Genomic DNA, 26,824 nt, shown 5'->3' on the forward strand with positions numbered 1-26,824 from the left:
CAGGGATTCGAGATAGAGGCTAAATTGAAGAATGTGTGTGCCTCTGGCTGGAATAACTTCAGTGATTTATCTCTTGAAAAATTAAAGTTTTGGACAATGAATCTGAGAAGTGGGAGGAGCCCTAATATATATTGTAACTGTCTTTCTTTTTTTTTTTTTTTTTTTTTCTTTTTGAGACGGAGTCTCGCTCTATCGCCCAGGCTGGAGCGCAGTGGTCGGATCTCAGCCGCCCACCACCTCGCCCGGCTAGTTTTTTGTATTTTTTAGTAGAGACGGGGTTTCACCGGGTTAGCCAGGATGGTCTTAATCTCCTGACCTCGTGATCCACCCGTCTCGGCCTCCCAAAGTGCTGGGATGTAACTGTTTTTATTGTGAGCCTCCACAGCAAAGGATTACTGCCTTTTAAGAGAAGACCCCCTTTACCACTTACGGCACATTAGAGGTGAGCTTCTGTATGATTAAAAGCCTTTATCAAAAATATCCCATTGGTTAACTGAATCTGTCAAGTGTATTCATAATTAATTGACACTGATGAAAAGCCTAGAGGTGCCAGTGGCCCTTTACAAGTTATTAAGAATGCATTGTATTGAGAGGCCGAGGCAGGTGGATCACAAGGTCAGGAGTTCGAGACCAACCTGGCCAAGATGGCAAAACCCCAACTCTATTAAAACCACAAAAATTAGCTGTGTGTGGTGGCAGGTGCCTGTAATCCCAGCTACTTGGGAGACTGAGGCTGGAGAATTGCTTGCAGCTGGGCGGCAGAGGTTGCAGTGAGCCAAGATCACACCACTGCACTCCAGCCTGGGCAACAAAGTGAAATTCCATCCAAAAAAAAAAAAAAAAGCATTGTAATTAAATTAAGGCTTTTCCAGCAGCTTGTTTTTGCATAAATATTTGAAAATATGACTTCAGTAACTAAAGGTATTTAAAGAAAATATGGAAGGCAGAAAGAAAAAAGAGTAGCTTTCTGAACTATACACATACACACACAAACACACACACACATATATATATATCACTTAGGTGAGATTTTTATCTCATTTTTACATACAATTTTTTGTGCTCTGCAACCTATATGGGACTGCACTGAAAGAAGCAGATTTTCTCCGGAAAGATAAATGGCAAGTTTCTGGAGAAATGAATGTACAAGTGTTATGCAGAATTGTTTGCTCCTTTAGAAATTGTTCATGTGAAAAATTACACTGCAAGCTACAAAAAGCCTGTAGAGGCTAGGGAGAAAAACCGGTGACTGACAGACCAGTCTGATGTCTTTATTAGGAGAAGACACTCAAATAGCCAATGAAAAGTGCACACCTGAGGTCTCTGAGAAGAAAATTCACACTTATTCAAAAGGAGCAATGTTAGTTTCAGTCTAAAACCTGAAGACATTGTTGAGTTCCAGAGAATGGATATTCTAGGTGCTAATCAACTTTTCTTGGCCTTGATGGAAAAAATCATCCAGGGTTCTTTAGGCAAAACTGTCTTGCCTTATTAATTAAAGCAGCTTAATTAAATGTATACATGAGATAATAAAACTCTCCCATCCAGAATAGACTCTAGATGCAAGAAGTGTGAAAACGAGTAATGTTAGTAGAAAGCTTGTTGTTGAAACCAAGCAAGGAGTATATTTCTTTACTAATTTGAAGAAGAATTAGAGGTTTTGTTTGTTAGGCTTTTGTTGTTTTTCAATCTGTTTTAATTAAAAGGCACTGCAGAAGCAAAGGTATATTCTGATGAACTGAAGTCTCAGACTCCACATACCACTTTTCTTTATTATTTTGTCTATTCAGGGGCAGATGTTCCATATTTGTGGGAAGATCTAAACAGAAAGAATTAAGTGGTAGACTATGTTTTCAAAGATTGACATCTGGTTTGTTAAAACCATTGAACCAAATGCAGTATTCAAAACCAGAAGCCAGTTTAGGATGGTTTTCTTTGTTAAAGTAATAGTAAGGCAGGCTCTAGCTTTTCCACACAGAGAAATGTGTTCGTTAATTTTAAAAAATATTCCTTGTACTTTCTCTCTCCCTCCATTTGCAGTTCCTCCCTTTAACAGATGGAGAATGTTTCTCTACCTTCAGTTGACCTTTGGACTTATTTTGGCCAATAGAATGCAATGAAAGTAACCATGTGCTGAATCTAAGGCAGACCTCAGTGGCTGTGTGAGTTTCCATGATCTTTCAGAACTCCATCACTGTCCTGTGAACAAACCCAGGTTAGCCTATGGGAGTGAGACACCATATGAAGAGATCCCAGTTATCACAGCTGAGGCCATCCTAGACTTGTTTGCAGCCAGTTGATTCTGTAGGATGTGAGAAGGACCAGCCGAGGTCATCAGAGCCACATTTGCCACACCCACAGCTAACTGCAGCTATGTGCCTGAGCCCAGCTGTGACAACTGCTTAGCTAATCTGGAGACTCATAAGCAATAAAGGATACTTTTGGATCTATAATCCACTGAAATTTGATTGGCTTGTTACACAGCAGTAGCTAACTGATACAGGACAGCAGTGGTAGATTTAGAGATCAAACAATGAAAAATGAGATGTCTTTTGTTTTCTTTAAATGTATGTAGCCAAATACAGCAAAAGTTTTCCAAACTATTAAAAAAATATGAAAAGTCAGCCCTGAGAATCAGACAGACCAGAGAGAGAAGTTCAGCTACAAAGTTCAGGTGCAAAAATGCATCTCTTAAGAGGAATAAAGAACGTCTACTGTAACTCTGGTGGTTATATCTTGGAGGCTAAAAGAGCAAGGTAAACGTGCAATGGCAAAGGCAGAGTCCTCTTTGGAGGACAGGACAGCGATTCAGCAGAGAAGTAAAAAAAGAAAAAGAAGTTGGCTTAGCTTTTGGCTCTAAAAACAAAATCTCCTGTAATACCTTCATTTTTATCAATATACTTCTATTTTAAGCTGCATACAAAGAATAAAGATTTTGGCTTCTGTTACTCCAACTTCCTTTTTTCTAGGGTCTTCAAACATGTTTCTATTCAGTTATCTGTGTCCCTACACAGGGCATAGGTTTTCTAATTTCTGTATGAAAAGCTGCTTTTCAGAAGAGGGTACCCAGCCTGGGCAACACAGAGAGACCACGTCTCTACAAAAAAATCTAAAAATTAGCTAGGCATGGTAATGCACACCTGTAGTCCCAGCTGCTTGAGACACTGAGGCAAGAGGATCACTTCATCTTAGGAGTTCAAAGCTGCAATGAGCTATGACCTTTTTTCCTAGATAATTACTTCTGAAGAGAAAGCAAAATCAAGCCCTACATGAAATCATTCAGCAAGGAGATGGCAGATACATGATATTTTCTCGAGAAATAGAAGGAGGTATGGAGGCTGGGACCCATTATAATTCTATGCAAGTCTAGGCTCTGCATGGCAGAGGGGCATGTAAATGTTGCCCTCCAGTACAGTGGATATAGGACTAATTGTCCTGTACTGAGGCTGGTGAAACAACAAGGCCTTGAGCCATGGGTTTCTCATTGATCTTTTGAAGGGCTTACTTTATTTTTACCAGCATTTCCTAAATGTATCTTAACTCCCTGCCTTGAGGCTCAATGGGATTATTCCTCCCAGAACAAAAAATATATTGAAAGATTAAGAGTGCAACTTAAGAATTCAGTGGCATTCAACACTGATAGCACTCCTCTGGAAAACAACAGTATGGCCTCTACCTCCTTACTGGAAGACTGCCTGTGACTTCTTGGAAATGACTGAATGGTTCTTTCTACCATCATTTTTCCCAGAAGGGTAAGAACACAGATATTTTATTTCCCTGGTTCTTTTATTAAAACAACGTTGGATATTATTTATACAACTTAAGACTTGATTACCCTTAACACTGGAGTCGCTATTTGTACCAAAATTCATCTTTCTGACTAGCAGCACTAAAGCTTCTCCAGTATGCCTTCCCTCTCCGCCCCCACAAAATGTCTCACACTTATGTTACAGTATTCACTGCTCTACCTGGCTTGCTTCCTCTTTTTCTTGCTCTTTTCTTCTCTCTCTCTCTCTCTCTGGCCTAAAAAGCAATGGTAAAATCCTTTTCCATTGGTAATGGTCTCACAGGCAGAGAAGATACCTAAAGGTAAAGAATTGAGAAACTACCCTAGAAGTTCTAGAACATGGACAGGGAGGTATAGGTCAGTTTTCTGTTGCTAACGTAACATGTCACCACAAATCTAGTGGTTTAAAGCAACAAAGGTTTATTATCCTACAATTCTGGTGGTCAGAAATCCAAAACTGAGTTTTAAGAGGCTAAAATCAAGGTGTAAACAGAAAGGATATAGAAGAGATGCTATTCGTTTGCCTTTTCTAGAAGCCACCTGCATCCTTGGGCTCATAACCTCTTCCTCCATCTTCTAAGTAACTCACATAGCATCTTCTCTCTCTGACTCTGCTTCTCTCCTCATCGTCATTACACAGAATTTTTCTGACTCTGGCCCTCCTTCCTTCCTCTTATTAAGAACCCTTGCAACTGCATTGGATCCACCCGGATAATCCAGATTATCTCCCTGTCTCATGGTTCTTGATTTAATCACATCTGTAAAGTCCCTTTTTGCCATGTGAGGTAACATATTGACAGGTTTTGGAAATTAGAACACAAACCACTGTAGGCGCCATTATTCTGTCTACCACAGAAGAGTAACAAGAAAAATATTTTTTGAGTTATTCTTTGGGCATGTGTCTTAGGCAACTGTATTAGTATGTTTTCATGCTGCTAATATAGACATACCCAGGACTGAGTAATTTATAAAGGAAAGAGGTTTAATGGACTCACAGTTCCACAAGTCTGGAGAGGCCTCACAATCATGGCAGAGGCAAATGAGGAGCAAAGGCACATCTTACATGGTGGAGGCAAGAGTGTGGCAGGGAAACTGCTCTTTATAAAACCATCTGCTCTCATGAGACATACTTGCTACCACAAGAACAGTATGGGGAAAACCACCCCCACGATTCAATTATCTCCACCTGGGTTTTATTAACAATTCAAGGTGAAATTTGGGTGGAGACACAGCCAAACCATATCATTTTGCCCTTGGCCCCTGCCGAATCTGATGTCCTCACATTTCAAAACCAATCATGCCTTCCCGACAGACCCCCGAAGTCTTAACTCATTTCAGCATTAACTCAAAAATCCACAGTCCAAATCTCATCTGAGATAAGGCAAGTCCCTTCCACCTATGAGCCTGTAAAATCAAAAGCAAATCAGTTACTTCCTAGATACAATGAGGGTACAGGCATTAGGTAAATGCACCAATTTAAAATGGGAGAAATTGGCCAAAACAAAGGGGCTACAGACCCTATGCAAGTTCAAAATCCAACAGGGCAGTCAAATCTTAAATCTCCAAAATGGTCTACTTTGACTCTGTGTCTCACATTAAGGCCATGCTGATGCAAGAGGTGGGTTCCCAGGGCTTGGGCAGCTCTGCCTCTGTGGCTTTGCAGGGTACAGCCTCCCTCCCAGCTGCTTTCATGAGCTGGCACCGAGTGTCTGAAGTTTTTCCAGGAGCATGGTGCAAGCTGTCGGTGGACCTACCATTCTTCGGTCTGGAGTATGGTGGCCTTTTCCTCACAGCTCCATTAGGCAATGCCCCAGTGGGGACTCTGTGGGGACTCTGTGTTGGGGCTTCAACCTCACATTTCCCTTCCAAACTTGCCTAGCAGAGGTTTTGCATGAGGGGTTCTCCCCTGTATCAAACTTCGGCCTGGACATCCAGGCATTTCCGTACATCCTCTGAAATCTAGGCAAAGGGTCCTGAATCTCAGTTCTTGACTTCTCTGTATCAGTAGGTCCAACACCACCACATGGAAGCCACCAAGGCTTGGGGCTTGCATCCTCTGAAGCCATGACTACAGTGACTGGGATGCAGGGCACCAAGTCCCTAGACTACACACACCATGGGGGTGCTGGGCCCAGCCCACAAAATCATTTTCCCTCCTAGGCCTCCAGGCCTGTGATGGGAGGGACTGCTGCAAAGGTCTCTGACATGCCACAGAAACATTTTCCCCACTGTCTTGGTGATTAACATTTGGCTCCTTGTTACTTATGCAAATTTCTGCAGCCAGCTTGAATTTCTTCTTAGAAAGTAGGTTTTTCTTTTCTATCACATCAGACTACAAATTTTCTGAACTTTTATGCTGTTTCTTTTTTAAAACTGAGTGCTTTTAACAGCACCCAAGTCACCTCTTGAATGCTTTGCTGCTTAGAAATTTCTTCTGATACCCTGAATCATCTCTCTCAAGTTCAAAGTTCCATAAATTTCTAGGGCAGAAGCAAAATGCTGCCAGTCTCTTTGCTAAAACATAGCAAGAGTCATCTTTAGTCCAGCTCCCAACACGTTCCTCATCTCCATCTGAGATCACATTAGCCTGGATTTCATTGTTCATATAATTATCAGCATTTTGGGCAATGCCATTCAACAAGTCTCTAGGAGGTTCCAAACTTTCTCACATTTTCCTGTTTTCTTGAGTCCTCCAAACTGTTCCCACCTCTGCCTACTCGGTTCCAAAGTCCACTTCCACGTTTTTGCTATCTTTACAGCAGTACCCCACTCTGTGGGTACCAATTTACTGTATTAGTTTGTTCTTATGCTGCTTATAAAGACATACCCAGGACTGAGTAATTTATAAAAGTAAAGAGGTTTAATGGACTCACAGTTCAACATGGCTGGGGAGGCCTCACAATCATGGCAGAAAGCGAAGAAGGAGCAAAGGCATGTCTTACATGGTGACAAGCAAGAGCGCATGTGTGGGGGAACTGCCCTTTATAAAACGATCAACTCTAGTGAGATTTATTCACTACCACAAAAACAGTATGGGGGAAACTGCCCCCATGATTCAATTATCTCCACCTTGCCCCACCCTTGACACATGGGGATTATTACAATTCAGGGTGAGATTTGGGTGGGGACACAGTCAAACCATATCAGCAACGTTTAAGTCCTTTCCTGTATACTACTCAATTTATCCTTACAGAACCCTGTGAGATATGGATTATTTTCCCCTTTAATAGAAAATTAAATAAATTATTATCATATTTAGCAGAACTAAAGTTATCATAAGTGTGCCTCTATAATTGTGTAAAATTCTCAATTAAAAATGAATTGCTTAAATAGGTCTATTTTAGGAGACACTTTGAAAACCTTAAAAGATATTCAATGATTTTGTAGTCATTAACATAAATAAGAACACTTTTTCTACTAATGTTTTGACTTGGGTTGACCCACGACTTAATAAATGATAGCAAAATTGTTTTGAAAATCAATTTCAGAAGACACAGATATTAATCTGTGACTTACACTAACAATCAAGAAAGCATAAATCTGAACAATATTTTTGGTTTCCCATATATAAATTGGTATGTAATATCTTCTGGAATTTTAGCTTTTGGATAATGTACATTCTATAATTAACCTATGATCAACCTATTGCTCCCTTTTAGACCAAACTTATTGTATCAGTAAACCATAAGAAAAAAATAGATGTTCTGTAAAAACATTTATTCAGAAGCCATTACCTCTTATTTAAGGGAAATGTATAATAGCTTTTAAATATTGACTCTTAAGACTTTTTGACCCTACATTTCTTGTATGTCCAAGATACAGAAGCAAATTTTCTTAGTGTCTTTTCTATACTGGTCATTATATCAGAATTGGAAAGTGAGACGGTAAGAGAATCAAGTTACAGAAACATAATGTCAATAACTTTGCTCATTTTAAAATTCAAGAATCCCACTAGAAAGATTTGGGCTCCCAAAATGAAGGTATAGTTCTATGGTCTGAATGTTTGTGCCCTCTAAAATTCATGGGCTGAAATTCTCACCCTCATGGTGATGGTATTAAGAGGTGGGTTTTTGAGAGCTGAGTATGTAATGAAGGTGGAGCCCTCACGCATGGTATTAGTGTCCTTATTAAATGAGGCTCAAGGGAGGTTGTTTGCTTCATCCATCGTATGAGGATGCAGCAAGGAGATGCCTTCTATGAACCAAGAAGTGAGCCTTCACTTGATAATGAATCTTCCAGTGCCTTGATCTTGCACTTGTTAGCCTGCGGACTGTGAGAATAAATTTCTGTTGTTTATCAGCCACCCAGTCTATGGTATTTTGTTATAACAACTAGAATGAACTAAAACATATAGTCTGCTAATGCTGTTTATGTCTCAGTTCTATTTCTACGGAAATGTTACCTCATGCTATCTTGCTCTCAACCTCTACATCCTAGTATTATTTAAAAGGGTCATCAACACACATATTGGTATAAAAGGCCTGAGGATGAACAAGCTCTGAGAGATGCGACAGGGGAATAGAAGTACCACTGCCTGTGGTGTTTGAAGATGGCACTACCTACCAATAAAGGCAGTGCTACCCGATAGCTTCAAGTTGCATGATTTGGTAGCAGACTTGAGCCAGATGCTTGGGACTGGATTGTACACTGCTGCCAATTTTCCTCTATCACTAAGCGAATATATCCTTTCCTTTATGGGAAAAGCTCTCCTTTTCATACCGGGCATTAGTATTATTAATTCTATTTGTTTACTGATGAATATTTTCAGGCTAAGTGAAGCTCCTTGCCTTCCACAAATGAAGAACAAACGTTCTGGCTTCTCTGATTAAATGACCAGGAAATTTAACCCTTTCAGCTACCTCACACAGACGACTTCCTTATCTGATCTTAATAGTCAAGATAAATATTTTGACAAGGATGGAAACAGGCCAAATGGTAACAAAACCAGGTATTCTCTGAAGACTATTACAAAGCAGAATAACTAAAACATCAGAAATGGTAGTAAAGAATTTGTTCTGGTTTAGACTAAGATACATGCTTATGGTAATTCCTAGACCATCAAATATTAACATTTGTTCTCATTAGAGAGCAACAACTCGCCTCACTGGGTCTTGAGGGCTTCACCAAGCTTGGTTCTCCACAGCGCCACCCTCTGGCCTTTTCAATGTATGCAGTCTTCAGCGAGCATTTCCTTGAGAACCTACAACGAAATTAGCATGTGGTAAACACAGGGAAGTTAGATACGGAAGGATTTACTCCCCTTCTTTGAGAAAGGCATACAGAGCTTTAAGATCTATTAGCATCTTGAGGTATCAAAATAGGCAAATGACCAGTAAAAAATGTAAATAAAAGAGAATGGATAAAGGGAAGAAAAAGGAAGGGAAAGAGCAAGGAATATAATGCTCTCATTGGTGACGTAAAGCATGTATTAAAGAAAGTAAATAATAAGCCAAAAGAAAATAGGAAAAAATAGGGCAGTATCAAATGAAGTATGGTAAAATTGATAGACGTTTGGGATCATGGCCTAGTCAGTTAAGAGGCTGTCTGATTCTGGTTACACAAGACATAATGGATAAATATATGCATCTTTTAAAAGAAAACCTATTCATTTGTGGTGTTTGGAGCTTGTCCTCTGATTTCTTTTTCCCTCTCCTATTCAGCCCACCCTTTTTTACTTACAGAGCATCCTTGTTACTCAGCATCCCAACGTCTTCCAACGATCACGTGCTTCATTGAACAGCCATGACCATCTCTTCTTCAGTGCTCAGTTTAATAATGAGCACATGAGAAATTCTGCTCATTAAAGACATAGAGAAGAATGCTGGAGGCTTCTTGGAAAGATGGCTTGCCTCCCTCCCACCTCCCATAAAAACAACACTGGAGAAAGGCACCCCTCTTCTTTTCCTGGAATTTCTCAGGTTTTCACATGAGCAATGGACCTGCAGCAGAAATCACAGCCCTGCAGAGACAGCCAATCCATGAAGTATGGCAAGAGCATAAGGACAGAAAGCACTTGGACTCTTGATGAAGTCAGTGAGCCACTAAATTCGCCAACTTGGGCCCTGACCTATGTTAGTATACCTCCCCCTGTTCAATAGATTTTTCTCCACTATGTAAGATATTTGGAGTTGAGATTTTTATTGCATGCATACAAATGCATCCAAATTAGTGTATTCTCTAATTTGTTATCTGGCTATGTCATGCTTCATCAATACTTTTTATGTGGTGACACGCTAGGGAAATGAAAATCCATGGAAATGAAGTTAATACATTTCACTTTTTTAAGACAAGATGGATTGATAATAAAAAAAAATGGTAAATATTTCAAATAAATTGCATATAAGCATAATGTATCTTTTTGTTATTTTTAAAATTCACAAAAATACCTTCAACTGGAATGGTATCAGACAATATAAATCTGGTATTTGGCGCTTTCCTTACACGTTAACTGAGTCAGATACACATATCTGATTCTAAATTCTTGGCACATATACATAAAGATTTGAATAATCTGTAAGGAAAAAGAGGAATTAAACTTTAAGATGAATAATCTCATATTGTATTTTGATGAGAATTATTTTAAAAGTTTAACCTTGAATTAGAGATGTAACTGTGCCACGAGGATTTTGCAGCCTTTAAACATTTCAATGAAAAACCAAACACATTGTTTAGTTGGTACTATGTAAACCAAATATCTGATAGATATTTAATATTTCTTTATAATGGATTCAGTGTCACAGAGCCACATAACTGACAAATCAAGAGTTTTCCAGGACTTTCTAACTCTCTGAATGAAGTTTCATGCGCTAATCGCACAGCCTCGCAGACATAGCTTCTTTGTTTCAATATTCATGTTTATTGACATGTCTGTATGCATGCCCGGGACAGAAGCTAATTAATGAATGAAACCGATTTATAATTTGACAGCTGTTAATTCTTCATTAGCTGCACTTTTAAAATTTGTGTCTATCTGGAAAGAAACATGTTTGTCATTTTCCAAGAGAGAAAAGTAAAATCTAATCTACTAGATTATTATGAATTTGTGGATTAACGCAAAGCTAAAGCAAAATAATAACTACCTAAAAGCTGTTCAGCTCTCTGAGACTGCACTACAACCTGTGTGGTCCCTATTGCTTCCAGAAATATAATGATGGTTTTGCCTTTTTATTTTGATTTTTAAAAAATCAACTGTTTTTTTTCTCCAAACTGTCAGAATAAATGACATGTGGTAAGACCTTTGAAGCCATTATGTAAAAGTTAAGCCTGCAAGTTCACTAATTTATGGGAAAAATAAAGAAAAACATGTCAGAGTCATAGGGAGAGTGGCTTTTAATTGGAAGTTTGAACTTACAGTGTAAAATCTTAGTCTCCCAAGGTTGTTACTTTCTGAGTGAATGGAAGAAAATAGGGTACTTGAGAAAAGAAAAAATGTAACTGGCTTTCTGTGAGTTTTCTGGCAATGCCCAGTGAATAGAATTGGTGAAATTCAGCAAAGGTACCAAGAGACCCCTTATGCCATGATACTGAGCATCATCCAAGTGAGTCGAATGGATAGATTTTATTCCCTCATCATTTTCCAAGCACATAGTAATGTTAACATTTTGTTCTTGCCTGCTGTTTGATAAAGTTGTATTGTATTCAACTCTAGCTGGGTTTTTGGCAAAATTATTTTGTGGGATAGCAATTAAATTTTATGTAAGTTGACATCTTTGTATCTTTCAAATGAATTGTTTATTTGAAGATAATTTTAAAAAACTAAATATTTTCACAGCAAAATGTAGATAGTAAGAGTTGTTTAGATATTCCACTACTTCTTATTTATGTAATTTTTCATATTTCAACATCTTAGAGTTACAATTAATAACTCTAATTATTACTCTAATTGACGTCTTTCTCCCCATTTACTATTATGTGAAAAAATGGTGCAAATTATTAATGGCATCTAAGTTGAGATGAAATACAGTAGCTTTACTATTCTAATAATGTCTCATGCATTCAGCATCTCTCACATTTTAAGCTGTGTGGTCTTTTTATCTACCTGTTTAATTCATGTGGGCTTTGAAATTTGTGTCCTCCCTCCAATTTCATCTTCCATGGCCACCCAGCTCTATATGTCAAAATTTTCAACATTCTGCTCAAAACTCCAAGGTAGAATTCAGCTGCTATTCCCTTCTGAAAGCTCTCCTTGGTTATCCAAACCAGAAATGCCATCTTTAGTCCTTAAACTACCACTCCTGTTTTCTTAACTACAACCATAGTGCTTTTCCTAAATTGCCTCTTATTAAATGTATGTGTGTATCTATGTAGCCACATAGATACAGAATTTTGAAATAATGTTTTTATATTCAAATGCTTAGCCCTGTGTTCGAGGATTTTCATGATATGTTCCCCAAATGATTGTACATTCTTACTTCTCACTAGTTCATTAAGATTTTTGTGATACTGTTGTCATAGTGGAGTAGTTGATGTTATTTTAACACTCAGCACATCAGTGCTTCCATGATTAGTTCATGATTCTTCCTCGGGCTGTAATATCCTTTCCTAATTCACTTATCACAATAAATCATTTTTTGCGATCCTGCTCAAATATTGTAGATTAAAAATATCCTTCAAGGCTGTCTGCCAGATTTAATTATTTCTTCTTCTGTGCACATGAAGTTACATTGCATATGCTTCTTTAAAACATATTATTCAGCCTTGCTTTGAAATTTGTTTTCTCCCCTGAAGGATTGTAGACACTTCTAGGACACAATTTTTATCTTACATATTTTGTTATTTTCAAAGAATTCCAGGCATAAAAGATATTGTTCATCCTACGGTGTTTTCATTTTTTATGTGACCATCTCTAAGAAACCCTATTCTTCGTCGCATCTATAAAGTGATAGTGTCAAGTTCCTCTATGAGGCAAAGATATAATACCTCATGCCTAGGTAGGCATTGCAAAGTATTTAAGTTGAGAATCAAAACCCAATTGTCTGATTTTCTGCCAATTCTGGGGATGTTATTGGGTCTGTTCTAAGTAGAACCTCATAGGAGAACTTAATTTAGTAGTAGTTTATGTTTGTCTAATGATTTGCTGAAGGTATCCATCTACAATCTGATTCAAAACATCATTTCTTTCTAATTCAAGGAAGGGAAAGAAAAACAAACGTCTGCATCTATGAGGAAGTGACTCCCAGAGGGTACTGATTGTTATGTCAATGGCAGTCCCCCCTTACTTATTCCTGATAATTTATAGGGGAAAAAATGTGCTTAAGGAAGTCTTGCTCTTCCCCACAATCCTAAGGATGAACCGTAATTGATGAAAGGAAGAACATGTGACAAAATTCTAGACAACTGCAAATAAAAAGTTGTCCACTGGAGCTTCTTACTTGATTACAAATAGGCATAAGTTCCATTTGTAGTGTTGACAATTAAACGCTGACTCCACTGGCCCTCTCACACACAGCAAATATTAACTCTGGACATAGTACCGAAAGGAATAGCCTGAAGTCCCTGAAGTGTAAATAGAACAGGCAAAATCTGGAGAGAAATGGACACAGAAGAAGGAAACAACATTGTGTTAGCTCCAATTTTAGCCTTTTAGCCTGCAAGCAAGTGTCAGTTAATATTGCCCACGGTGGCCAAAATTTCAATAGAAAACTCACAGAATTTCCGGCCTAAAGAACCAGAGGGCAGACTCCAAGGCAACCATAGCTTCTAGAATGTGAGGGGGATATCCAGGAAAGAAAAGAGGCATATAGAAGGGTAGAATCACATTTTGAATACAAACTCTACCCAGATTTCTGGCTCATATCGAAACCACACATATGGAGCTCATATTCAGAGGAATCCAGCTAAGAATAAAATAACTAAACTGAAATTTGACCTGTTGCTGAAAAGACAGAGCTTGCAGTTTGAGTCCAACCAAGTAAACTGAATACCAAAACAACAATAACAGCAAAAACAACAAAAACATTTTCTGCAGCAATATAAAAAGATCCAGAGCCTTCAAAATAATGTAAATCACAAATTCAGGACATCATCCAGAAGTGTGCAACGTAAAAACAACCAGTAAAATGTCTACTTTCCAAAAGAGGAGACAATTAATATAGAACAATTCCAAGGTATCTCAGATATTGAATTGGCATGAAAAAAATGTTTGAGTAGCTAGTATAACCAGTTCAATGAGATAAAGGAAATAAGTTTGTAATAAATGAATTAGCTGGGTGTGGTGGTGCACACCTGTAATCCCAGCTACTTGAGAGGCTGAAGCAGGATAATCACTTGAACCAGGGAGGCAGAGGTTGCAGTGAGCCAAGATCGTGCCACTGCACTCCAGCCTGGGCCAAAGACTGAGTGAGACTTGATCTCAAAAATAAAATAAAATAAAATAAATGAAAGGATGGTAAATCTCAGCAGTGGAACAGAAAGCATTAAAAAATGAACCAAATAAAAAATTTAGAAATAAAATAGCCAATATTTTGGGAAAAATACTAGATTTGCTGTATTAAAAACTTTTGAAGTCTAAAGTTAAGTGAACTAAGATTTCATCTTAAGAAGTAGGGAATAAAAATAATTTCAAAGCAAGTGGAAGGTAGGAAATAATAAATAGCAGAAATCAATGAAATGAAAAACAAATTTTAGAGAAAGCTAACAAAGGCAATTTTGATACTTTGTAAGATCAATAAAATTAGGAACCTCTAGTTCTATTAATTTTTAAAAGTGGAATAAATAGAAATTACCAAAGACAAAAGAGGAGTAATTATTTCAGATCCTACCAACATTAAAAGGATTAAAAGAGAATATTATCATCAGCATTATACCAACAATTTAAATATCTATAATAAATGGTTAAATTCTTTGAAAAATAAAACTACAGACACAAGAGATTTAAAATTCTCTGATTAGCCCTATATCCAGTAGTTAAATAAAATGTTTTAAATCAGTCTTCCTACAAAAAATTCTACACCCCGATGTTCCACTAAGTTATTATAAATCTTAAATGAGCAAGTGGCAATAATCTCACACTAACTCATTCAGAAGATGAAAGGAAGTCATATAAAGAAAATTATTTCACTTCCACACTCCTTCTCTCAGGCTTCTAGCAGGTGTACATAGGTATGTTTTGGTGTTGAGTCCGCCATCTTTCAAAGATGAGGGAGAATCTTAGAGAATGGGAAAGAAGTTGGCCCTAAATCCCTATATCACTAAAACAAAATTATCCCAACCTGAAAATGCTTACTTCTGGACTTCTAAGTTAAGATAAGTTAATAAACCACAATTCTTTAAAGCAAAATGTTATTTTGAACAAAAATATATTTTAGAAACACTTTTCTGTTGTTAAATATTACATAAGTGCAGAAAGTTAAAAAAGCAAACAACTCAGTGAATTATACAATGATAACTGACATAACTACCACTCATCTCAGGAAATAAGAATATTGCAAGTCATCCCAAAGATATTCACATTTCTTCATCCAACTATAATCCCATTTGGTTAATCTCAAAGATGAACTGTCCGGACTTTTGTGGATATTATTCTCTTTATTGTTTTGCGTTCAAATGCTATACATCTAAGTCAGACACAATAGTCTTGTTGGTCTTCGATTTTTCTTCAACTTACTGAAATTATTGCTGTTGTTATTTATTTTAAATGTTTTTTAACTTCTTCAAAATTTATTTGTTGACAAAATGGAATCCAAAGTTATTTTATCAAATGAAATATACTTAACATTGGAGCTATAATATCGAGAGCTCATTTCCTTTCCTACTTCATATTTTAAGTTGAAATATATTGATACTTTAATATGTTACTATTTTAAAATGTAGTAGTCTGGTACTGCTATTGTTTTGTTTTGTTTTGTAATTTTTTGAAAGAAAATGAGGCATCTTTTATTTGAAATACATATAAACAAGTTTGAGATTTTGCTGAAGATCTGTTGTGATTGCTAGTGATTTACAGGTCAGAACCACTGGAATGGCAATTAACCACCATCTGAATACCATAAGCATGAAGCCTAATACCATAAGCATGAAGCTGAATCATAAGTATTAAACCTGGCAAAGAAGAAATAACCTTTGAAGAATAGAAAACTTAAATGCATAGGTTTAAATATCTAGTTATTCTTGTTTCACAAATAGAATATAATATTTTACTTAACCTTGTACTGAGTTGAATCAGCAAGGTTAGTGTTAGGCAGAAATGCTGCCAGTTGAAAACACTGCTGCATACATGTTCATGTATATGTGGCATAAAATAGTATTTCACTTGATATCACACATCTATGAGCAGAATGGTAACTTTTCTCTGAAAATTTGTAGCAGTTAAGATTTTTCTGGTGATAGTTTAATTAAAGTAAAGTTGGAAATCACTATTGAAATAAAGTTGTTCTAAAGTAACTTTTGACATTTTCTATAAAACTAGTAATAACATGGGTTCCTGACTTAGAAACTTGAAGTAGGTATAGTACACCATTTAGGCTTTCGTAAATTATATTAACGTAATAAACTGACATTTGTTTAAAGTTATGTGGAAAATGTAAAAATTCAGTATCATCACCTGGCCAATTCTTATGGGGGAAAAAACAGAATTTCTGAATAGGCAAGTTTCTTCAAGATTGGAATATAATTTGAGAACCAGATTTCTGAAATCATCTGTCCCACCACTCATTTGACATCAGCTCTGGGACTTCACTAGAACCATAGTAAGTACCCCCTAAAACACTAATGTTCTTATCGGCTACCTTCTCCACTTCTCTTCTCTCCACTCGTATTGAGCAAATACTCATTTTCTGTTACTCCTACATTCATATTCCAAATGAGAGGCTTTGTTTGGTTTTAGCACTCGCCATCCCACATAAGGTACCCTACAAAGGTTTCACCTTTGGCCACTTCATAGATCATTGGCTAATATTGAGTCAGTTGTCCATCCCCGGTTCAATTGGTTATAACCTGAGGGGTAAAGCCATGTGGGACAGAGTATGATGTTCTAGGACAAGAGGCTGGCTGGGCTGCTTTTCTCAGCATGACAATATCCGAACATCAGCTTCCCAGAGTACAGTTGGGTTATTCATAATTATTGTCACATTTTTCATTTTATACAGTTAGGAAAGCCTTGGTTACTTGAAACCATGATTAATAACAGCTAAAACTTAAATTATAAGGAAATACTCTGGCCATGAATTTCAAAATATGTGTTTCCCAGAGTTTTGATCTAAATGGTAAGCTTTTACAGAAGTATATGAGTGCTGGAAGTCAGGGATCCATTAACATTTACAGATGCTTTATTAATTTTGTAACATTTAAAAAAGCAAGAAGAAAATCTACCACTTATGTAACAAAGATATTTTTATTTAACTGTGTATTACTAGGCACTGTGTAAAGATATTTTTATTTAACTGTGTATTACTAGGCCTACAAAAAGAGCTCAATAAATATTTATATTAATAGTAAACAAATGAATGGCTAAATGAACAATTATGGCTTTTCCACATTTATTATATTATTTAATCATCACAACCATCATTCATTTATTGTTAAATATCCATTGAATACCCATTATGTGCCAGGCAGTTTGCAATAGACATTATTGTTGCTGACTTGTTGTTGTGATGTTATTATTAGGGTTTTTATCCCGATTTGCAAAGGAAACTAGGAATTAGAGAAATTGCAAAGCATGCAAATGGAAAAGCTGGAATTTTATTTCTCAAACATTGAATCAAGTCCCAGAATTTAAAACTGACTCTCCAGTGTGGAACAGACCAGTGCCTCTTTCAGCTCCAGGGTACTATATGTGCTCATGCTTGTCTTTGTAAGATAGTACCCTTCCCTCACGTACTTAGCCATCTTGCTTGGTTCATTACTATTCATCATTTCAGGAAAGTCTTCTCTGCTTCTCAAATTAAGTCCCACGTTGTACACTCTCATTGCATTCTAAAACTCTTCTTCAAAGCACTTGTCATATATGCCGTAACTAACTCATTTGTGCTTTTTATCTATTTTTTTCAAATGATCCTAGTATAATGTAGGCCCTATGAAGGCAAGGTCTATATATGTCTTACTCCTAACACAGTGCCTGGAAAATTCTAGGTGCCCAATAAGTAGATGTGAGTTGGGCAAATAAATGTGTTAGAAAGAACAGAAATTGAGAGGTCAAATGGATGAGTTCAAATGTGATCCTGAGCAAATCGCCCAGCCCATCTGGGTCTCATTTCCTTTGCCTGTATATTGGGGGGAAAAAAAGAAGTCTACCTGATTAGGAGAAAAATATGGAGTTTAATTCTTGATACATAGTTGATAATCGGTGAATATTTTATTTTCTGTAATATGAAGTGTAAGTTTATCTTGTTTTTACTACTGAGATACAAGACAACAGGACCATTTATTTTAACAAAGCTATGAAAATCATAAGCATGAAGCCTGGCAAAGAATAAATAACCCTTGAAGAACAGAAAACCTAATGTATAGCTTTAAATATCTAGTTATTCTTTTTTTCACAGATACAATATAATCTTTCACTTAACCTTGTACTGAGCTTTTAAAATGATACAAATAGTCAAAACACAAAAGTCAGAGAATAAGATTTAATAAAGAAGGTATCCTCCAGTCCCCACCCAAGTGTACCTCTTCTAATTAAAACCCAAATCAAAATTGTTTACTAACTCTTAATTTTCTAGAAACCAGCAATTGCTTCAAGCAATTGTGTGTGTGTGGCACCCATGATTTGTGTTGGGTGGCGGGGTTAGGGGGTGGAGGGGTGTCTTAGGAAATACATACATGATATGACAGCAGTGCTTTTCAAACTTCTTATTTTATTTTATTTTTTGAGACAGAGTTTCATTCTTGTTCCCCAGGCTGGAGTGCAGTGGTGCAATCTCAGCTCACCACAACCTCCACCTCCCGGGTTCAAGCAATTCTCCTGCCTCAGTCTCCCGAGTAGCTGGGATTACAGGCATGTGCCACCACACCCAGCTAATTTTGTAATTTTAGTAGAGTCACGGTTTCTTCATGTTGATCAGGCTGGTCTTGAACTCCCGATTGCAGGTGGTCCACTTGACTTGGCCTCCCAAAGTGCTGGGATTACAGGCATGAGCCACTGCGCCCAGCCTTCAAACTTACATATGAAAGTCATCTGGGTATCTTGATAAAATGCAGATTCTGGTTCAGTAGGTCTTGATTTGGCCTAAGATTTTGCATTTCTAATAAGTTCCTCTGTGGTGTCATTGCTGTTGCTTCACAAGCCACACTTAGAATATTGAGTTATTAATAAATGAGCCATCTGACGAAAATTTGGGGAAAACTAAGATTCCACCCCCTTTCATTAGAGTGTGGATGGAAACTAGCTAGATGAACAAATGAACAAATGAAACTATTAGTTGAGAAAGAGTTAGGTACCAAAATTTATTTTGACCCTTAGGCTTTGACAAGCAATTTTGAGAATGTGATATCCAAAATCATTACAAAAGAAGTCAAAAGTATATTTAGCTTTTTAAATTATTTACTTTGTTCTTGAGGTTGAATATAAGAGCAATTCAAATTTAAAAGTATTCTAAATTCAATGCAGTTTCTTTCAACACACACTTGTTTGTGGATACTATGCGCAGAGGATTATGCTGAGCATTTGGGGGTTTGACTATATAAATTATACATGGTCCTTGACCTCTTATACTTCACCAAGAGAGAAGTTCTCATAAATAACTCAGTCTCAAGGAAGACTGTGATAAATACTAAATCAGAGAGATAAACAAAGTAGCATATTATTATGGGAAAGAGAGATTCGTACGCCCTTGGGATGGCTGGGATGAAGTTTCTCGGCAGAGGCAGAATTTGAATTGATCTTTGCAGGACAGGTAGATATGCAAAAAAGGCCTTCTGGCTTAGAAGTGAGAGAACACAGGGTTTATTCAACAACAGTAGGTGAAAAATAGCCCTCCCATGAAGACTGTGTGGCAGAGAAACCGTACCCACGGGCAAGGCTGGAATAAAGGAGGAGACACGTGGCGTTTGCTTTCATTACCACGTAGAAACAGCCAAACATCTTCCTGTAGTGAAATATATTTGTTCATTGACATGACTGAAAGATAAACTGTGCCAATACTGTGAAGAAGAGCTGAGAGACTAGGTTAATGATTGGCGGGGTTAATAAAGAACCACATTGGCATGAAGAAGGGAGGAAGATGTCAAAGTATAAAGGAAGGAAGATAAAAAGAAAGTTTGTATAATATGACAGGAGTTACTTTTATACTCTTTTTGAAGAAGTGACCTCATTTTGAAAATAGAACAAAAAAACAGGAATTAAATATAAGAAGTGAGTTTTCAAGTAGTAGCGCTGTCAACTCATTCTAGATCTTCATTTGCCCTGCGTGGAGTATTGAAGCTACCATCTCCCGAAAAGGAGGGATGAAACTTGCAACCAAGCACATTAGAATCTTCAGAGGCCAGGATGTAATTCAAGTGGGTTTTCCTTCTTCACTCCAGACCAATTTATGCTACAGCCTAAATGGATAGTTAAACTCAAAATTAATTTCAGGCAAAACTTGCTTGAACAACACTGAGGTTTGTTTTCTTTCCGTATGCAAGAGCGAAACAGCCACATGACACTTTTAGTGGGATTGTGTTTTGTTCCTTTAAAAGAGGATCAAAGGCTTTTAACATGTTCTAGCCATGGAGAACAATTATTCCTGGGTTACTAATGTCATTTAGGGTTTTTGTCTGATCAAAATAAAAACAAAAAGAATTTTTTTGGGGTGGGGGGCAGAGGAGATGTTTTGTTTTAACATTGAGGGCATTAAAAGAATGTTACCATGTAAAACAGATGATTTTAAGGACAAAACAGAAGCAAACAGGACAATTCTGGTGGACCAGAAGACAGAGCAGTCTCTCCTGAGCCTCTCTGATCCTTCAGTTCCCCCGTCCTGGCTATTTCAAAATTACTTTACTATTTTATTCTTAAAGCATCAGACTTTTTTTATTCAGTGACCTTTACTGTGGCCTATATCAAAGAGTTTCTGTCAGAAATTACACTGTCCTTCTAGGGTAATTCTGGAGAATTGATTAGGTAGACCATGAAGAGCTCCTTACACATGGTAAATTCTGTATAAATTTTAGCTTTCTTCTCTTGCTTTCAGAACATTAAGAGGTGAGTTTGGAGCTTAACACTTTGTAAGTACCTTGATTAACGCTGCGGTTAATCTCCATAGAAAGGATTAGGCTAATATAAAGAATTATATGTGGCTGTGCTCATCAGACGTCTTGTGTAGATAACACCCTCACGCTTTGATCACCTAATTGTATCTTAATACAGGCTAATTTGTTAGATTTTTGTAGGAAAATCCGTATCTGTAAATGAAAATTAGCTTTCAGCTAGCTTACTAGTGAAGTACAAAAGATTATTAAGCTGGAACAATTCATTCATTTTACAGATGAAAAAAATAAAAAGTATAATTATACATTATATGTTACATAATATATAATGTATATATATTCATAAGTTCTCACAAGATCTTTTGATTTTATAAGGGGCTTCTGCCTCCCTCATCCTTCACTCTGCACTTCTCCTTGCTGCCACCATGTGAAGAAGGATGTGTTTGCTTCCCCTTCCACCATGATTGTAAGTTTCCTGAGGCCTCCCCAGCCATGCTGAACTGTGAGTCAACTAAACCTTTTACATTTATAAATTACCCAGTCTTGGGTATGTTTTTATTAGCAGTGTGAGAACAGGCTAATACAGTGTCCTCCAAGGAGTCTCTAGTCACCTGGGTATTGTTAGATGGAGCCATCTGCTCAAACAAGCTCCATTGTAAAGATCAAAATATATTGCATTTCTTGTAACACAAAGGATACAGGCTAAGCGGGATGGATACCCCACTCTCCACGATGTGATTATTCCACATTGCATCTCAGGTACCACGTAAGTATGTACTTAATTTTTGTAAGTACCCACAAAAATTAAAAATAAAAAAGTTCAAAATTTTGTAGCTATCATCATTTATTTCTTTTCTTACATGATATTGACTTTAAAGTTTATATAAACCCTGAGATTTTTCCTCTGGTAGTTAATAGACTAGCTTTTCTTCCTTAAAATTGTGGCTGCAGCCAAATGGAAAATAAGAATATATACCTCTGTACCAGATGGGATGGTTTTGATTATAAGCAATAAGAAAACCAAAAAGGAAATTTACTAAATCCCAAAGCAAAAAAATTTAAGTTATAATGGCTCTGAGGTTAGTTATTTCAGTGGCTTCATACACCATCAAGGATCAAGGTTCTTGCTACATTTTAAGCTTTTTGAAATTGCTTCTCTCAAGAAACAATAGAGCCCCAGCTGTTATGCACAGCAAATCACAGACACTGGGCCTGGGAAAAGACTTAACTGAAAATAAATACAAGCATGCCATTCTCCTCATGGCGCCTTCATCACAGCCTAGTTTATCTATGTAGAGGGTGGCTGCCACAGTTCAAGGTACAGATAATGGAAAAAATCCAAAAGAAGAGGAGGTCTACCTCAGTCAATGTCTTTCTATGAGCAAAGCCATCTTTCCCAGAAAATTCATAGTCTATGTCCTTTATATCCCAGTGGCCTGAGTTGAATTTTATACTATTTACTGACTGGCCTATGAATGGAATATTCACAATTACCTTAGACCAGACATTCACAGTGTGGGGTCTGCAGATACCTGGGTGTCCTCAAAACCATTCAGGGTCTTGGCAAAATGAAAACTATTATTCTAATAATCCCATGGTGTTATTTGCCCTTTTTGCTTTGTTGAGATTTTCGCAGATAGTGCAAAGGCAATGGTGAATAAAATGCTTTGAATTTTACCAGTGAAATGGCACCAAATTGCACAAGCAGTAACTGTGTTCTTCACGACCACATATTTAGTTTTTTAATTAAATTAGGCAAATAATTTAAAAGCTTGCTTTACTAGAAGAGACCTGTTAAAGCAGTAAAAAATATTAATTTATTAAACTTTGTCCCTTGATTCTTTTCATTATTTTATATGAAAAAAACACAAAACATATATAAAACACTTCTGTTGCAGACTCAGGTATGGTGATTATGTTTAGGAAAGCCCTTGTTCTATTCTTTGAGTTATAAGCTGAATGATCTACTATTTTCATAGACCATTATTTTTCCTTGAATGAAAAACTGATGGACAAATTATGTGATTCAGACTTAAGTATTTGACACACATTTTCTCAAAAATGAACGAATTGAGCCCATGACTTTGAGGAAAACAACTGACACTATTTTTGACAATGATAAAATATGAGCTTTCAAGCAAAAATTTGAATTTGGGAAAGATTTTCTTTTTCCACCATGAGCTGGACAGCCTCCCAATCCTAACAGACTTTTTTGATGAGATTGATGATGACATTAATGAGTATGATTTCTTTTCACATTGTAAATGAAATATGTCAACATTTGGAAGATCTACATAACTCATTGAGCCAGTATTTTCCAAATGATGAATGCCTATTGTTACAAACTTATGCACAGGTAAAATGTCCAATATAGTGCAAGAAATTTTAATTATCAAGATGTTTTTGATTTTCACAACACTATTGTTAGAAAATGGTCACTTGTTAAATTTTAGTGTTCTGTCAGATAAGAATACTGTAATTATATTAAAAAGCTATTGAATTATTTCTCCCTTTCCAATAACATAACTGTATAGAGGCCACTTGTTAAGGGCTTTTTTTTTTTTTTCTTTTTCTTTCTTCTTTTTTCTTTTTTTTGAGACAGTCTTGCTCTGTTGCCCAGGCTGGAGTACAATGGCACCATCTCTGCTCACTGCAGCCTTCACTTTCCAGGTTCAAACGATTCTTCTGCCTCAGCCTCCTGAGTAGCTGGGATGACAGGTGTGCCCCACCACACCTGGCTAATTTTTGTATTTTTTAGTAGAGACGGGGTTTCTCCATGTTGGTCATGCTGGTCTTGAACTCCTGACCTCATGATCCACCCACCTTGGCCTCCCAAAGTGCTAGGATTACAGACATGAGCCACCGCACCCAGCCAGGGTTTCTTTTCACATTCTTCTACCCAAACTACATAATACAGCAGATTGAATGCAAGGTAGATACAAGAATCTAGCTATCCTCTATTAAAGCTGACACTAAAGAGATTTGCACAAATAGAAAACAACGCCACATTTTTAGTAGGCAAAACACATGAATAGATGCTTTTCAAAAGAAGACATGCATGTGACCAATGAACATGTGAAGAAAACAGCTCAGCATCACTGATCATTAGAGAAATGCAAATCAAAACCACAATGAGACACCCCCTCACACCAGTCAGAATGGCCATTATTAAAAAGTCAAAAAATAACAGATGCTAGTGAGGTTGTAAAGAAAAAGTAACGCTTCTACACTGTTGGTGGGAGTGTAAATTAGTTCACCCATTGTGGAAGTCAGTGTGGTGATTCATCAAAGACCTAATGACAGAAATACTGTTCAACCCACCATTGCTGCATATACACCCAAGGGAATATAAATCATTCTGTTAAAAAGACACATGCACATGTCTGTTCATTGCAACACTATTTACATTAGTAAAGATGTGGAATTAAATGCTCATCAATAATAGACTGACTAAAGAAAATGTGGTACATGTACAACATGGAATACTATGTAGCCATAAATAAGAATGAGGTCACATCCTTTGCAGAGACATGGATGGAGCTAGAGGCCATTATCCTCAGCAAACTAACACATGAACCAAAAAACCAAATACCACATGTTCTCACTTATAAGTGGGAGCTTAATGATGAGAACACATGGACACATAGAGGATACAACACCCACTGGGGTCTATCCAAGGGTGGAGGGGAGGGGGAGGGGGAGGATCTGGAAAAATAACTAATGGGTACTAGGCTTAATACCTGGGTTATGAAATAATCTGTATAACACACTGCCATGACACAAGTTTGCCAAAGTAACAAACCTGAGCAAGTGCTACTGAACTTAAAATGAAAATTAAAAGGAAGAAAAAACAATGCCACTTTTTAAACTAATTGTATTTGTTTTGGAAAATATGTCAGTTTTTTATAAAATGTTGTTTATGTTAATGTAATAATAATAGCCTTATTTTGGTTACCAAATATTTAATGAATATTTTCAACATTTCTGTTTTCATTTCAAGTATGTTAAATATTAGATATAATCTAAAAGCTGTTTGGGGAGTACTCAGTTTTTGTGACTGGCAAGGAGTCTTAGGACAAAGAGTTTGAGAATCTATGGGTTAGTCCAATCAAGACTCACTTGTCTGTTCTAGAGACAAAGCAACCTCTCCTGAGGCCCATGACCACCTGGAAGAGGAAGGACCTGAAGGCCAGGCACTGTTAGAAAGGGGAAAGATGGCAGAGAGGATGCTGGGAAGGTAATCTGCAGTGTTTTCTGAAATCCTCTAGAGTATCACAGCATTTCTTCTGTGATGTCTTGAATTGTTAATGAAATCAGTGGTTTTCAAACTGTGCTTTTTGGAGGTTTTTCAAATGAAGGATGTTGGCAGGTGGAAATCAGACAGAGTTTCACCCCCTACTGCTCCAATCAGAACCACTGTAAATGTATCTCTTTTACTTATTAGGCTTTCTCTTAAGATTTTATTTGAGAAATAGTTCTAAGGAAGAAAAATGTTTGAACGCCACTGATTAAATATTTCTATTGTGAAAAATCTAAACTTTGGATATCTAAATTCACAAACTAGGTTAAACTTCTTAAAACTTAGATTACAATATTATTTGTTATTCACCATCATATGTAAAACATCAGAGCATGGTGCTTTATACTTAATTGCAATGCTGGTGAATTTTAAATAACTTTTAAAGTTACCATTTTCCCCCGTTTTTGCAGGTCATACTCCATACACTGATGAACTCTATAGTGGAGATCTTTGTGTCTTGGATATGGGGAAGGATATTGTCTGGTCATATTAGAGGGTCATTATTTTTATAATGAAGTGGTTGTACGTCATAATGGTTTAGGGAAGTATTTCTGGGATTTTTAATAACAATATTGATTTTGAGAAAACATTTAATATTAAAAGATATTGCCAAAGGCAGTAGGTAATTGATCTCCACAACTAGTCCATTGAAGTGGACAACTATCTGTATTTCTATTCTCCAGTGAGACTCTTGAGACTACAAGGCTGCTAGGAAGGGGTTAATGTAAAATTCGCTTAAATTCTTTTCAGGCTGTTCTTGAGGAAGATGACCATTACACTAGTCTACAGGGCAGGCATGCATTAAGGCAAAAATGCCTGTGCTAAACAAATTAGATAGAAACATTGCATTAGCCCTGACAAGGACCAATAATACATCAGGGTTGAATAATTCACTTCCGTGCTAAATTATTTTCTTGGCAACTTGGTAGGACTCAGAGCTTTTCCAAACCATGATTCTGAGTTTGCCCCCATCCTTTGCCATCTCCCCACTTTTTTTTTTAAACCACAGCAGATAGCCGGATAACAGGATATTGAACTCTTTTGCCACCAAATCACATGCTCACTATTATTATTTTCTAAATACTCATTTCTAAAAGGAAAGTGACTTTCAGGTTAGGAAATCATGATATAGATGCTAGGAAGAGAATATCAGTTATTTTTTAAAAATTATAAATGTCCCTTGGGGTAGGGACAATCTTTTTGTACTCCACAGCGCCTAGGATCTTCACATAGTTTACACTCATCATGTCTAATATTCAAATACTACTTACTGCAAGCCAGGCACTATTCTCAGCACTTTACAAGATATTAACTCATTCGCTTCTTACAACAGCCAAATTCAGCCTACTGCTTCATTTGCATTTTATGAACGCAGAAGCTGAGGCTAAGTCACTTTTCTAGGTCACACAGTTAGGAAGGGGCAGAGCAGGGACTCAAAGCCAAGCATTTTGGCTCCAAAGTCCACTAAGTTATACTACTTTGAGTTACGTTTAGAATGAAAGCCGTATGGGATAGTAAAAGGAAAATATGATTTTGCTTTTGGTTGGTTGTTGCTCTACCCAGCTCTCATTGAATGAATAAAACTTCTTTTTGTCTTCTCACCTCAAATCAAA

The sequence above is a fragment of the Theropithecus gelada genome, chromosome 3 (assembly GCF_003255815.1).
Source record: "Theropithecus gelada isolate Dixy chromosome 3, Tgel_1.0, whole genome shotgun sequence".
Lineage (NCBI taxonomy): Eukaryota > Metazoa > Chordata > Mammalia > Primates > Cercopithecidae > Theropithecus > Theropithecus gelada.